Raw genomic sequence first — 12,261 nt, 5'->3', positions numbered from 1 at the left:
AAACATGGGAATTAGAGTAGGTGATGGCATCGCATTCTTCCTAATTTTCGCCGACGATCAGGACATCTTCGCCGAGGAAGAAGAGGACAAGTCTTATTTGTCAAGAAAGTTTAAAGAAGAATATGAGCAGTGGGGTATGAAAATTAACTTTATAAAGACTGAATATTTGTTTGTCGGAGGTGTAGGTAGGGATCGTGTTATGGATGATGGATCTATAGTAAAGTATAGTCGATCGTATAAATATTTAAGGACAATCATTTCGGATAAAGGTGGAAGCAGAGAAAAAAATCAAGCACAGAATAGGAAAGGGAGAGGTGGAAATTAAGCAGTTGCACTCCATCATTTGGAATGTTGTTGTTGTGGTCTTCAGTCCTGAGACTTGTTTGATGCAGCTCTCCACGCTACTCTATCCTGTGCAAACTGCTTCATCTCCCAGTACCTACTGCAACCTACATCTTTCTGTATCTGCTTAGTGTAGTCATCTCTTGGTCTCCCTCTACGATTTTTACCCTCCACGCTGCCCTCCAATACTAAACTGGTGATCCCTTGATGCCTCAGAACATGTCCTTCCAACCGATCCCTTCTTCTAGCAAGTTGTGCCACAAACTTCTATTCTCCCCAATTTTATTCAATACCTCCTCATTATGTGATCTAACCATGTAATCTTCAGCAGTCTTCTGTAGCACCACATTTCGAAAGCTTCTATTCTCTTCTTGTCCAAACTATTTATCGTCCATGTTTCACTTCCATACATGGCTACACTCTATTAAATACTTTCAGAAACGATTTGCTGACACTTAAATGTATACTCGATGAGAACAAATTTCTCTTCTTCAGAAATGCTTTCCTTGCCATTGCCAGTCTACATTTTATATCCTCTCTACTTCAACCACCATCAGTTATTTTGCTCCCCAAATTGCAAAACTCCTTTACTACTTTAAATGTCTCATTTCCTAATCTGATTCCTTCAGCATTACTCAAATTAACTCGACTACATTCCATTATCCTCGTTTTGCTTTTGTTGATGTTCATCTTATACCCTCCTTTCATGACACTGTCCATTCCGTTCAACTGCTCTTCCAAGTCCTTTGCTTTCTCTGACAGAATTACAATGTCATCGGCGAACTTCAAAATTTTTATTTGTTCTCCATAGATTTTAATACCTACTCCGAATCTTTCTTTTGTTTCCTTCACTGCTTGCTCAATGTACAGATTGAATAACATCGGGGATAGGCTACAACCCTGTCTCGCTCCCTTCGCAACGGCTGCTTCCCTTTCATGCCTCTCGACTCTTATAACTGCCATCTGGTTTCTGTACTAATTGTAAATAGCCTTTCGCTCCCTGTATTTTACCCCTGCCACCTTCAGAATTTGAAAGAGAGTATCCCAATCAACGTTGTCAAAAGCTTTCTCTAAGTCTGCAAATGATAGAAACGTAGATTTGCCTTTTCATAATATAGCTTCTAAGATAAGTCGTAGGGGCAGTATTGCCTCACGTGTTCCAACATTTCTACGGAATCCAAACTGATCTTCCCCGAGGTCGGCTTCTACCAGTTTTTCCATTCGTCTGTAAAGAATTGTCAGGACTGGCTCTCCCAAGGCCATCAGTTGTTCCAGTGGAATGTTGTCTACACCCGGGGCATTTGGTATTTCAGGAGGAGGATACACGGAACTATAGTTGAGACCGTTGCTCTGTATGGTGCTGAACTGTGGAAAGTTTCCGGGGTCAATGAGAAGAAATTAACGGCAGTTGAAATGGAGTTTTTGGAGAAGAAGTTGTGAAGTAACAAGAAGATACAAATTAAGAAATGTAGTGCTACGAGAACAGATTGGAGTTACAGAAGGTATTGTAAATACAACTGGAAAGAAACGGGTGACACGGTATGGTCGTCTTAGAAGAATGCCAGAGGAAACATGGCACTCAGATATGGCGATGGAGACCTGCAAGACACCGGCTACATTGAAACGATGGAGTGAGGCGTCTGATGCAGGACAGAGCCATGCAAGTAGGTGACTGGCGGGATACACGGAGATGGGAACTTGGATGTGAGGGCAGAAAGGAGAAGAAGAAGATGAAGAAGGGCAACTCACCGACGCCGAGAGTCTTTATGTAAACATTGTGCTTCATGTTCACGGTAACTTTAACGAGTGGGCCCAGAATGTGATAAAAGAAACACACATCATCGCAGCACCATCTCCGATCTGAACTGCGCACTCCACACGCTGCAGTTTAAACGCCTCATTGGGCTGTTAGTGCATTCGTCGCCTTCCACAATTCGAGAAAAAAGGCGTAATCGAGACTCAGGATATTCCTATCGGGTATCCAGCCAGAGACACAAAATTTCGACGGTCCACCCATCCGCCATTTTCAGTTGAGTAAGCCGTCGCACGAATTCGCCGGAACTGAAGTCAAACACTCCGCTGCGGCTCCTTTATATCCCGCCTGTAGGTCCCCACGCTTGCGCGAACGTAACTGTCCTCCAGCGCAATGCACAACAGCGGACCCGTGGTGGCAACTCGCGGAAACGGTAAATCGACATCAAAAACCGTTGACAGCATTTGATAGAAGAAACAAAGACCGTTCTTCTTAACATCAAACAAAACAGGTTTCCAGCTCTTACTTAAAGGATACCTCTTACCTCTGTTTATCATATTGTCAGGTGGACGGATTTCAATAGCTTCTTTCACAACACAGTCCAAATAACACAAGGGCACACATTTGTGTCTCATCGCACAACATTTTATGTCAGTCAGTAAGACAATGTTTTCTAGCCGAAACGCGTGGACCGTATGAATCGTTTGTCCTGTATAGGCTTCTCCTCAATGGCAGGTAATTTTTTTAGAAACCTAGCTTCCTCAAATCTTAAACATCTTTCACTCAGCAAGCAGCGCTCTAGTCTTAGCTGGCGGTCGGAGCAAATTGTTGCTATCAAATCTTTTTAAAATTCTTCCTATTTTTGAAGATAAGCTTCCAGCCAAAAGTAGGAACGCCACCGATTTGCGTGTGTCTCCTGCTGCTTCCCGCGAAAGTCCAATCTGTAGAGCACGATGGATCCTATTGTCGGTATAACCATTCTGCTTGAACACTGCTTTTAGATGATCCAGTTCTTGTGTCAAACTATCTGCATCTGAGATGGCGTAAGCTCTTTTTACCAATGCACTTAGGACCCCTTCGCGTTGGCACGGCGGATGGCAGCTTGATGCATGAAGATACCGGTCCGCATGCTTAGGCTTACGATGAACACTGTGTCAGAATATCCCATCATCCCTCCTGTGTAGTGATGTTAGGTGTCTGGGCAATCAAAAGTTACCGCAAACGCCCAGAATAAGTTCCTGGACAAACGTCCAAAATTCATGAATGCCCAGGCATTTATGCCATTTAAAGATTAATTGCTAAGCGGCGCTTATTAAAAATTTTGTATTGTAACGGGTGTTTCGCAACACTACTTCTGTTGTGGTTGGGTAATTTCGCTCTCTTTGTTACTGCTCGCGTAACAACTAATATATTGATGTGATAAAATGCGTTGCTACGAAAAGAGCCCTGATTTTCAACAAAACAAAATATATTATGTTCTTATTATTCTGGATCTGGCTTTCTCTAAAAGGAACATAGTCTCGTTACTGTATCTCGCTATAAAGTTCAACATATCTTTCTCACTTTACAGTTATTGAAAAGGTTACTGAAAATTCTTTCGTTATCGATACTGATGTTACAGTACGCAATGCTTGTTCAACATCAAAATTTTGCAGTACATTTTTGTTAATATTGAAACACCAACAAGTACCACGACTAACATGAGACTATTATCAGAGAGAAAATGTTGTACCATTCTGTTTGCCAGACCAGAACTACGCACAGCAAGATTTCGTTTAAGCCATGAAGGTAAATTATCGTTTTGCACTGTTAAAAGTATAACATCGTATGCAGCCCACGTCCACCTGTAAAACACATCATAAAATCTGCTGCTCTGCTCTGCACTGCAATCTCGAAAGCTGAAAGAAATAATTTTAGTTCACTATTACCTCTCCGCTTCTTTGCGGTACGATTGTTTTCATTTAATGCAGTATGAATGCGCACCTCTGCACCGCGGATAATATTTGAATAGCTGCAAAATGCCTTAAAAGCGTGGGATAAAATACCAGGCAAGCTTATTACAAATCATAATGCAAGTTTTGACTGAGTAGCTCTATTCAAAACATTTAGACAGTTTTACAAATCAATGGCTAATGGCGTCCCTCTCTCAATCTTGACAAAAGAATGCTACACAAGCATACAATATAGCGTCACAGGTTCTTCCTACTCACATAACTCCAAAAAGACGACAGAGAAATTAATGCTCAGTCACTACTATTTATGCTCGGTTTGATACATTTACATCTTTGTTTGATATTTAATAAGTATCGTCTGTGGCGGTTTCAGTACTCGCCGACACAGATATTATCTTTAAAAATCGATACATAATTCTATACAAGCATAAAACATGACGCATAATAGTTTCTCTTTATTACATAAAATTTACGTAGTTATTGTCCATGCAGAAATAAAATTACAATTACTCAGTTCAATTATTTTTCTTATTTTTACAACAAGTAATATGTGTTTCGCCAGGAGACGTTACAGTAACCAAGTTGAAAGAACTGCTTGAGGGTTAGGGAATTTGGGAGGAAATAAACTGGACTGTAAAGATAATTACACATTTTAATGAGGTCAATTCTTGGTGTAGTACGTAATAAAAATGAAAACAAAACTCAAGTTAAAGTGTTGTGTGTGTGAATTCATAAGGGACCAAACTGCTGAGGTAATCGGTCCCTAGACTTGCACATTACTGAAACTAACTTAAATTAACTTGTTCTAAGAACAACACACACATCAATGCGCAAAGGAGAACTCGAAACTCCGGCAGGAGGGGCCGCGCAATCCGTGACATGGCGCCTCAAACCACGCAGCCACTCAGTGCGGCAGTTTAAAGGTAATTCTTGAAATAAAGTATAGTTTGTGTTAACTAGGTAGCCTGTAGGTTATGTTTTTATTGATACTATATTACTGCAAAAAATTAGAGTAAAAAAATTATCCATAATGATTTTAATTTGGGATGATTCATGTGCCGATTCCGATTCCACGAGTCCAAGAATCGCCGGTTCTCTGGGAATCGACTACATCTACATACGTACTAAGCAATCCACTATACGGTGCGTGGAGGAGGGTACCTCGTACCACAACTAGCATCTTCTCTCCCTGTTCCACTCCCAAACAGATCGAGGGAAAAATGACTGCCTATATGCCTCTGTACGGGCCCTAATCTCTCTTAATTTATCTTTGTGGTCCTTCCGCGAAATGTAAGTTGGCGGCAGTAAAATTGTACTGCAGTCAGCCTCAAATGCTGGTTCTCTAAATTTCCTCAGTAGCGATTCATGAAAAGAACGCCTCCTTTCCTCCAGAGACTCCCACCCGATTTGCTGAAGCATTTCCGCAACACTCGCATGATGATCAAACCGACCAGTAACAAATCTAGCAGCCCGCCTCTGAATTGCTTCTATCTCCTCCCTCAATCCGACCTGATAGGGATCCCAAACGCTCGAGCAGTACTCAAGAATAGGTCGTATTAGTGTTTTATAAGCGGTCTCCTTTACAGATGAACCACATCTTCCCAAAATTCTACCAACGAACCGAAGACGACTATCTGCCTTCCCCACAACTGCCATTACATGCTTGTCCCACTTCATATTGTTTTGCAGTATCACGCCTAAATATTTCATCGACAAGACTGTGTCAAGCGCTACACTACGAATGGAGTATTCAAACATTACGTTATTCTTTTTCCTATTCACCTGCATTAATTTACATTCATCTATATTTAGAGTTAGCTGCCATTCTTTACACCAATCACAAATCCTCTACAAGTCATCTTGTATCCTCCTACAGTCACTCAACGGCGACACCTTCCCGTACACCACAGCATCGTCAGCAAACAGCGTTCATTACTATCCACCCTATCCAAAAGATCATTTATGTAGATAGAAAACAAAAGCGCACCTACCACACTTCCCTGGGACACTCCAGATGATACGCTCACCTCGGATGAACACTCACCATCGAGGACAACGTACTGGGTTCTATTACTTAAGAAGTCTTCGAGCCACTCACATACTTGGGAACCAGTCCCATATGCTCGTACCTTAGTTGGGAGTCTGCACTGGGGCACCGAGTCAAACGCTTTCCAGAATTCAAGGAATATGGCATCCGTCTGATACCCTTCATCCATGGTTCGGAAGATATCATGTGAAAAAAGGGCGAGTTGCGTTTCGCAGGAGCGAGGCTTTCTAAAGCCGTACTGATGCATGGACAGCAACATCTCTGTCTCAAGGAAATTCATTATATTCGAACTGAGAATATGTTCGAGGATCCCGCAACAAACCGATGTTAAGGATATTGGTCTGTAATTTTAAGGATCCTTCGTTCTACCCTTCTTATATACAGGCGTCACCTGCGCTAGTGTCGGAATCGAATGATTCCAGCGTCCTGGGCAAAAATTTTTTGTTATTAAATCTTTTTATGTTCGTATTCTCATTTACCTTCACAGCAATGTGGTCATACGAAAGTAGGTAAGGAAAGGAGCAGAACAGAAAAGTGTAGCCTGTCTCAAATGTTGCTGCAGCTGATACAGATTTTGTTTCTTTGTTTTTTGCTAAAAACAGTTTAACATTGAATAATACATGTATTGTCAAGAAATCTTCTGTTGCTGAGGAGGAAAATGAATTTGCCTCGTTTTGTCCGTTATTTTTCAATTCTTTTACGTGTTCCCCAAAGGGAATTTCTGTTACTTCTTCATCTTGTCGCGCAAACTTCCTTTCTGTATCACATCGCAAACCGTGGTCCGCTGTTTCGTCACTCTTACAGAAGACAATTAAATTACATGACGCGTACTTCACGCATGCCGCTTTCGCTGTCTCACAGAAATACCTCATGCGGCAACTGCTGCCAGAGAATGGAACTACAGGGAATATAAATTTCTTTTTGCTAGCTTTGTAACAAGTTTCAACTGCTCATAAGAATTTTAATTTAGTCTCAGTACCTGTAGCAGAAAATTTATATCTTGAACGAATGAAAAAGAAGCTAACACTGTGGTTCATCGCCTGCAGTTAATCACCTCGCTTTGACAGTGGCACCGCACTCAACTCAGCGAACACCTGTGGTCGTGGCGTTCCACAAGACATTTTTATGTTAATATCTCGCAATCGATATTTTTCGCGAGGGCAGCTGTCATAAGAGCACCAGAACGCGCAGAACTTTCTAGTGCGGCAGACTCGTACCAATCATTCATCACGCAGAGCATATGCAAAATTATTAAACTGTTCGGATGACGTAATAGCCGGTATTTCTAATATGCACGTTACGTGTGGAAATAAAGTCAAATGTTTGGCATATAGTGTTAATACGCTGCATAGGTATACAGTCTTAATTACCACCAGCAAATGAACAAAGTTGCATAATTAGTTTACTGTTTGTTTGTATTCCAGACCAGTCAGTGTTGAAATCCCTTCCCCGCAGTATAAGGACGGGCAGTGTAACATCGTTATACACTGAAGTTCCAAAGAAACTGATATATGCATGCGTATTCAAATGCAGAGATATCAAACAGGCAGATTACAGCGCGTCGGTAGGCAACGCCTATATAAGACAAGTGTCTGACGCAGCTGTTAGATCGGTTACTGGTGCTAGAGTGCAGGTAAGTGAGTTTGAACGTGGTGTTACAGTCGGTGCACAAGCGGTAGCACACAACATCTCCGAGGTGGCGTTGAAGTGGGGATTTTCCCGTACGACCATTTCACGAGTGTACCGCGAATATCAGGAACCAGGTAAAACACCAAATCTCCAATACAGGTGCGGCCGGAAGAAGATCCTGCAAGAACGGGAACAACGACGAATGAAGAGAATCGTCCAGCGTGACAGAAATGGAGCCCTTGCGCAAATTGCTGCAGATTTCAATGCTGGGCCATCAACAAATTTGACGAAACATCATCGATATTGGCTTTCGGAGTATGACTTTGCGGTACAATGCTTTACGGCTCCCCTGGCCCTTCAACACCGACACTCGACAGCTGATGACTGGAAATATGTTGCCTGGTCGGACGAGTCTCATCTATAATTGTATCGAGCGGATGGAACATTACAGGTATGGAGACAACCTCATGAATTCATGGACTCTGCATGTCAGGAGCGGACTGTTCAAGCTGCTGGTGGCTCTGTAATGGTGTGAGGCGTGTGCAGTTGGAGTGATATAGGACCTCTGATACGTCTAGATACAATTCTGACAGGTGATACGTAGGTAAGCATCCTGTCTGATCACCTGCATCCATTCATGTTCACTGTGCATTCCCAATGACTTGGGCAGTTCCAGCAGGGCAATGCGACATCCCGCACTGCCAGAATTGCTGCACAGTGGCTACAGGAACACGCTTCTGAGTTTAAACACTTACGCTGGCCACCAAACTTCCCATATATGAACGTTATTGTATCTGGGATGTACCGATTAATCGATATTTAATAATGAATACTGAAAACGATATAATTAATGTCTGTCTTTTCTTGATTCATAGGCACTAGAGTTCTCACCAGCATATTTCTTGCCAATTTCCAGTAGTACGAAGCTTTCCAACCTGACAGTACATGTCTTACAATGAACTTAATTTAATTTCATATTCTGTAATACAAATGTGCCCACATTTGAACATGAATGTATCAGTACTGCATATTCATGAAAACTTGTTACTTCCGTGTGTCATTTGTACCACTGCAACTGATACGTACAAGCTGCAAAATACGCACATTTGGTGATGATAACGATGATTCTTTACACAAATGAATTACAGAAAAGCTCCAAACCACATGTGTTTCTCATACAGTATGTTACAAGACGTGGAGGGAACAAGGCTTTGGGGAAGTGGCTCGGTTTCCCATCAAGGAGTAACAGTTGGGTGAGCGTTCACAGCTTGAATTCTTCATTTGTGTGGCCATAGTTTCCGTAGCTGATTTATAAATCATGAGGATATTTTTGATCCGTCGTTGCAACTACAAAAATGCCTGGTTTTTTCACCAGACGTGTTTCGCTTTATTGAAGTAAATCATCATCAGTGTGTCATTTCTACCACTGCAACTGATAGAGACAAGGTGCAAAATACCTACATTTGGCGATGATAATGATGTTTGGTTTGTGGTGTGCTCAAGTGCGCTCTCATCAGCGCCCATACTTAGTCCCAGTTTTTACACAGTCCAATCCAGCCACTGTCACGACTGGGGATGATTAGGATGAAATGATGAGGACAACAGAAACACCCAGTCCCCGGGCAGAGAAACAACCGTTTGGTATCTGCACTGTATGAGAATTGTGAAAATTATCACTCCCTGCTCCCAGCCATGAAGCAGAGTGTGCGCTTCTCTTACCCCTCGATTTCCTCAACCAACAAAAGATAGACTCACTGTAAAAATAACGTACAGTCGGCACAAAAATCACCCACTGTTGTGTAATGGCAAATGGATTCTGTTGTTGGAAATGATCAGTCGTCACTTCACTCCTGTTTCGTCAAAAATTGCTCGAAACTACTTAATATGCCAAGCCCCTTCCGGTTCATCAGAAAGACTAGCTTCCTAAGTAGACGTTGTTGTAGAAAGTAACAAAAAGCAAGTAAAAAGTTGTGTTAAGTTTATTGGTGATTATTATAGGTTTCATTAATTAGTGTTTTATAAATAAGAGATTTAATAGTGCATTGTGTGTATTTTATTGGTTAATGTTGGATGTAATAAAGTACTTGTTAATTTTTAAATGTTTGTTAATCATTTCAGCGACTTCGATCACTTTTATTAATACATTTAAATATTGGAAGTGTCGACTGATATATTGAAATATCGATATTGTCTTCGAAGTAAATCAGACATATCTCACAAATTCGACACAGAAATGTATCGATATTTGTAAAAGTTCGCCCATCCCACCAGCAGTAGGCCTGACGTACTTGAGGAGCCAAAACAAGCTGGTTCCGCCCACTGATAAAGAGGAAAGTGGTGCGAGGATCCGTTTTCCGCATTTGAGGGAGGTTCGGGGGGGTGGGGGGTGGGGGGGGGGGGAGCTGACGAGGGATGCGCCAACGATCCATACTGAGTTGCTGGAAGAGTATGCACTATCGTATGACATAGTTGGTGCACGCGCTTCCATTGAAGTTACACGAGTCTGAATGGCGAGGAACAAAGCGGCCGACCATCTCTCTGTGACCTAGAGTGACAAGTGGAGGCTTCGATACCCATCAGCCGTGGCAAATGGTTCAAATGGCTCTAAGCACTATGGGACTGAACATCTGAGGTCATCAGTCCACTAGACTTAGAACTACTGAATCTTAACTAAACTAAGGACATCACACACATCCATGCCCGAGGCAGGACTCGAACCTGGGACCGTAGCAAGCGCGTAGTTCCGAACTATATATGTCATCCACAATGAGATTTTCACTCTGCAGCGGAGTGTGCGCTGATATGAAACTTCCTGGCAGATTAAAACTGTGTGCTCGACCGAGACTCGAACTCGGGACCTTTGCCTTTGGCGGGCAAGTGCTCTACCAACTGAGCTACCGAAGCACGACTCACGCCCGGTACTCACAGCTTTACTTCTGCCAGTATCCGTCTCCTACCTTCCAAACTTTACAGAAGCTCTTCTGCGAACCTTGCAGAACTAGCACTCCTGAAAGAAAGGATATTGCGGAGACATGGCTTAGCCACAGCCTGCAAGGTTCACAGAAGAGCTTCTGTAAAGTTTGGAAGGTAGGAGACGGATGCTGGCAGAAGTAAAGCTGTGAGTACCGGGCGTGAGTCGTGCTTCGGTAGCTCAGTTGATAGAGCACTTGCCCGCGAAAGGCAAAGGTCCCGAGTTCGAGTCTCGGTCGGGAACACAGTTTTAATCTGCCAGGAAGTTTTATATATGTCATGTGACTGGGGCCTCCCGTCGGGTAGACTGTTCGCCGGGTGCAAGTCTTTCGATGTGACGCCACTTCGGCGACTTGCGCGTCGACGGGGGTGTAATGATGACGATCAGGACAACACAACACCCAGTCCCTGAGCGGAGAAAACATCCGACCCAGCCGGGAATCGAACCCGGGCCCTTAGGATTGACAGTCTGTGGCGCTGACCAATATGGACTGAAGCGCCTAGAACCTCTCGGCCACAGGGCCGGCCTCAGCCGTGGCCATAGGTGTAACGTGAGCCCAGTTACATGTGGCTTAGTCGAAAATGTTACATTTGAAATAGATTTGCAATAACTGGGACGTTATTTCATGCCGAGGCCAGTGGCAGGTCACAGCCACAACGTGCAATAACTCCACAAACGGCTCGTTGCCGGACCCATGTTTACTTTAGTTGACCAGACGTCTCGATTTTGCTGGGACTGTCCCAGTCTTCACACAAACGTCCCAGTGTCCCGAGAAAATCATCCGAGACACATCATTCTGCCGAATTTTACTCGAGAAACAAAATATGTGTAATAACATTTTTATATAATTAAATATTTGTCACAGAGAAGTTCTCTAGAAGTAGAACGTTGTCGTTATACACTGAAGTCATCAAGGGTACAGGAGTGGGCTTCCGGCTCCGAAAGCCCATATCGGTGATGTTTCGTTGAATGGTTCGCACGCTGACACTTGCTGACGGCCCAGCATTGAAATCTGCAGCAATTGACGGAAGGGTTGCACTTCTGTCACGTTGAAAGATTCTCTTCAGTAGTCGTTGGTCCCGTTCTTGCAGGATCTTTTTCCAGCGTCGTAGATAACGCCGATTTGATGTTTTATCGGGTTCCTTATATTCACGGTACAGTCGTGAAATGGTCGTACTGCAAAATCCTCACCTGATCGCTAGCGAGGAGATGCTGTGCGCCGCATATAACACCACGTTCAAACCCACTTAAATCTTGGTAACCTGCCATTGTAGCAGCGGCAACCGATCTAACAACTGCGCCAGACACTTATTGCCTTATATAGGTGTTGCCCACCGCAGCGCCGTATTCTGCCCCTTTGAATATCTCTGTATCTGAATAGGCATGCCTATAGTACACTACATCTACATCTACATCTACATGACTACTCTGCAATTCACATTTAAGTGCTTGGCAGAGGGTTCATCGAACCACAATCATACTATCTCTCTACTATTCCACTCCCGAACAGCGAGCGGGAAAAACGAACACCTAAACCTTTCTGTTCGAGCTCTGATTTCTCTTATTT

At 43.1% G+C, this 12,261-nt stretch overlaps 1 protein-coding gene and 1 non-coding gene across 3 annotated transcripts in view; one reads left to right on the top strand and one right to left on the bottom strand.

Moving 5' to 3' along the window:
• Positions 1-12,261, top strand: part of LOC126292259 (inositol-trisphosphate 3-kinase A-like) — an 847,830-nt gene that overhangs the window by 292,682 nt on the left and 542,887 nt on the right. The gene's annotated exons all lie outside the window — the stretch shown is intronic.
• On the bottom strand, positions 10,554-10,628 carry Trnaw-cca (transfer RNA tryptophan (anticodon CCA)). The gene has a single exon. It is a non-coding gene; the product is annotated as a tRNA-Trp (tRNA).

This window comes from Schistocerca gregaria, chromosome 9, assembly GCF_023897955.1.
Source record: "Schistocerca gregaria isolate iqSchGreg1 chromosome 9, iqSchGreg1.2, whole genome shotgun sequence".
NCBI classification, from domain to species: Eukaryota; Metazoa; Arthropoda; class Insecta; order Orthoptera; family Acrididae; genus Schistocerca; species Schistocerca gregaria.
The sequence above is the reverse complement of the archived record's forward strand: the minus strand, read 5'-3'. Positions and strand labels throughout refer to the sequence as shown.